The sequence below is a fragment of the Etheostoma cragini genome, chromosome 8 (assembly GCF_013103735.1).
Source record: "Etheostoma cragini isolate CJK2018 chromosome 8, CSU_Ecrag_1.0, whole genome shotgun sequence".
Classification (NCBI taxonomy): domain Eukaryota; kingdom Metazoa; phylum Chordata; class Actinopteri; order Perciformes; family Percidae; genus Etheostoma; species Etheostoma cragini.
This window is the reverse complement of record NC_048414.1, coordinates 19,389,225-19,392,880: the sequence shown is the minus strand read 5'-3', so window position 1 is coordinate 19,392,880 and position 3,656 is coordinate 19,389,225. Positions and strand designations below refer to the sequence as shown.

At 43.6% G+C, this 3,656-nt stretch overlaps 1 protein-coding gene across 1 annotated transcript in view; it reads right to left on the bottom strand.

Moving 5' to 3' along the window:
• The window catches only part of pamr1 (peptidase domain containing associated with muscle regeneration 1), a 71,441-nt gene that overhangs the window by 57,830 nt on the left and 9,955 nt on the right, over positions 1-3,656 (bottom strand). The window lies entirely within an intron of this gene.

Genomic DNA, 3,656 nt, shown 5'->3' with positions numbered 1-3,656 from the left:
TCCCAGTCCCCCCTTCACCCCTCCCAGGTGTTCCCATAACTCACGGAGGCTCAAATCCCATACGGACATTCCTGAACTTCAGAGGCATATCGGCAGATGAGAGCTGGGATTTATGGCTTGTTGATGGACAGTGGAGGGGGGAGCGTAGCGGGGGTGGGAAGGTGATAGAGTCTACTTCAAAGAGGAGAAAAGCGTTTGTTGTTGTTGCTCTCCTAGGCTCACTGGTGCACAAATATGCACAGCTCTTTGCCTCTGGCGGCTGGAGTACTACTCCCTCGCTGGTTTAAGGCCCAGACGCACCAGGCCGATGGCCGCCGACTACCACCGCCGACTAGCTGGCGGTTGAAATCAGCACTGGAACACACCGCACAGACTACAGCCGACGGCTGAGTACCATGTTCGTTTTACCCATGCATGCAAGAAAATAACTCCTGTTATTGTTGGAACATTAGTTATGTATATCTCATCTTGTTGTAGGCTACGTTTTTATGACCAGGTTGACAAGCTCTATGTGCTTTTTATTGATCAAATGAGATGAAAAAAGAATGGAACTTTGGGCGTCAGGGCCTTCACACACAGTCACGCAGTTATCTTTGCTTTCATTTCATTCTTTTTCAACAAGTGTGACCAGATCTAGTTGGTGGTTTATATCTTTGAAGTTTGACTTTCTTAATCTCACACATCGACAGAGACAAAAAACTATTACAGATTGGATTTAGCTTTTCATTTTTCATAATATCAAAGGTGACCCTTTAATAATTGCCGACATGCATTTTTATTGCACCTGCATAAAATTTAACTCTTGCTCTTAGATGCCACCTCCTTCGCAGCTCTTAGAATATGTTTGTGTGACTTAGCATACAACGTCAGAGGTCACAGAAAAATGTGCGATTGTGTGGATGTTCGCATCTATCTATATTTTTATATTTGTATTTGCGTGTGTGAGCACATGCTCCGGTTCCATCCAACTAGTGTTAGGTTTCAGGGGCCCCGCGGTGTGTGAGGTTGATGGATGTGTAGAGTGCTGTCGTTTCTCTGAGCCGGATGTGTAATGAACCTTGCTTTGCTTCTGTAACATTTGGGTTGATTGATTACAAACAAAGGCCATTTAACATGCAGGGGTGCTGCCTCTTAACAATGCAACGTAGCTTCACAGATGGGATTACACATATATGGCATGAAAAAAGACCATAGCGTGCTGCTTGCTAGATTAAAGCCGTGCTCTTATCCAGCTTTCCTTCTGCGAACATTAGATGATAAATACAATTTTCTCATATTTATACTGTATTGTTTACTTTGTACACACTTACAGAAAAGAAAGTAGAACTAAATGTCATTGCAGCTTTATATGCCCAAATTGTCTCTTTTACATAACTTTCTCATTCCCTCCGCCCCGTCTTTTTCTCATTTAACACTCATTAAGATTTTCCTCTTTGAGTTGCCCAGCTCCACTCATTGTTAAGGTGGAAAGCTGATGTAACTCTTATTCCCAGTAACCAGGGGGATCCAAAAGGCTCCGGTCCTCCCACTGCTTAATCAGACCACTGTTTGTTCACTCTCCCTTTTCTCAGGGTCTGGCCTGCCAACTAAAACCAGCCAGGCATTAATGAAAAGCAAAAAATGCATCTTTATCTCGTCTCACATGGGAGTTTCAGATTAACTTTGAAGCTGAACTTTTCCAGCCTATATACAGAGACAAAATGTCTCTGTTTATGCCCTCACATTGTTTTCTATCTCTACCCCTTACAGGAAGCTTCTCTAACCTGCCTCATTTCAGTCATAGCAGGAGAGCTGCAAATGGCTGATGCTAGATGTGTGTGTGTGTGTGTGTGTGTGTGTGTGTGTGTGTGTGTGTGTGTGTGTGTGTGTGTGTGTGTGTGTGTGTGTGTGTGTGTGTGTGTGTGTGTGTGTGTGTGTGTGTGTGTGTGTGTGTGTATGTTTTTAGTGTTGTGCTGGCCCTGAAGTGACACGACGAGAGTATAAATAGAGCAGGCCTACAGATCATAGTGCCAGACAGAGTGTGGCATCTGCTGTGCTGGGAGTGCAATGTGTTGGAGAGCCTCTAAACTCCTCTCCATTCCTCCCTTTCCTTCTCCTCTCACTCTCTCATCTTCCTCCCTTCAAGTCGTGTTGATTTCTTCCCTCTCGCTACCTTTCTCATCTTTATCTTTATCTTATATCCTCCTACTATTCCTTTTCCACTTTCTTCCTTCAGTCTCTCTCTCCCTCTGCCTCATTTTCCCTTTGTCCTGCCCCCTCTCGCATACTGCTACACATCTGCTGCCATGTGTTGAGTGTTGTGGAGCAGTCCCATTTTCAATTTAGGCTATAAGATCCTATTTCTAAACACACAGAGGGAATTGGAGAGGGGGAGAAAGAGAGTGATAAAAACAAAGGAAATGGGGAAAAAAGGCAGATAGATGGCCCTGCAGTGGTTAACATCAAAGCGTGATTTTATATTAAGGTGGTTTACAAATTTCTCACCCGCAATGCTACACATGTTCCATGTAAAAAACAATTTAATCCCATGGGATTATGTGGTGTACTTGTAAGGCAATCTTCAATTGGACGGGCAACTCTGTAAACACAAGAGATAAAAGCAAAGTCATTGGGATTCTTTGCAGGTTATTTCCCGTCTATGGACAATTATCAATTCCACTGATTCAGCCATTCATTTTCCTGCTGTAACCTCCTCTATGTCACATGACACAACATACTGCCAAATATACAGGAATGTGTATCCCAACAACATGACACATTCATACTTTCCCCCACACTCTGCCTATACATCCTTACACCACAAAAAAATTCAATTAAGAATGCTTCCCTTCTAGCGTTGCTGTACTAACTGAATTCATTCATCTACCAGTGTTTTTTTTTATTTCCCAGAAGCACATCACTTAATCTCATAATCTGCTTTTGCTGTGACTAGTGTTGGATTTTCTCAAAGACCGGGGACAAACAGCATAACACAAGTACACGTGCACACGCACACACAAAGTCCCAGTGTCAGCATAATTAATAAGTAGCTTAGCTGTCATTAGATTTCCATTTATAAAATGATTCATAAATTCTTTATGCCTGCTTCCCCTTTTTCTTTTCATGCTATGCCCTTCTCCTCAGCTGCCTCCGCGCTCTGTGACAGGTAGTCTTCTGCGTTTGTTTGCTGACTCTGCGCTGTGTCTACCCTCTGGCAGTCCAATAATTGTTTTAAGAGTTGATATTGGACACTGGCAGCAGGGGCAGGAGTTAGAGGGAGGGGGGGCTGAACAGGACCATGGAGAACTGTCCGTCAGAGAACAGCGGCAGGTCATCTTTTCATCCTTTTGTTTGCTCGCAAAGCAGTGTTCTCGCCTGTGAAGACGAAATTCAATCTTCATCCTTTCACTCACTGCTTTTTCACTCCCCTCCACATTAGCCCACCCCTGCTAAAACTATTGTCTGCTTCAATCGTCCCGCGAACCTTCTCTTCCCCTTTTCTCACTCTTCTTCTCTGTCTCTCTGTCTTCTTCTTTCTCACGACTCCATCAGTCACATCATCAAAAGCACACTCACAAAGGAATCTCCTCCATTTTCTTTGCCTTGGGCATAGTTGTTTGAGTGAACATTGTGTGAATCTCTTTAAGCTTTAATCTAAAGCTGTAATTACCCCCCCC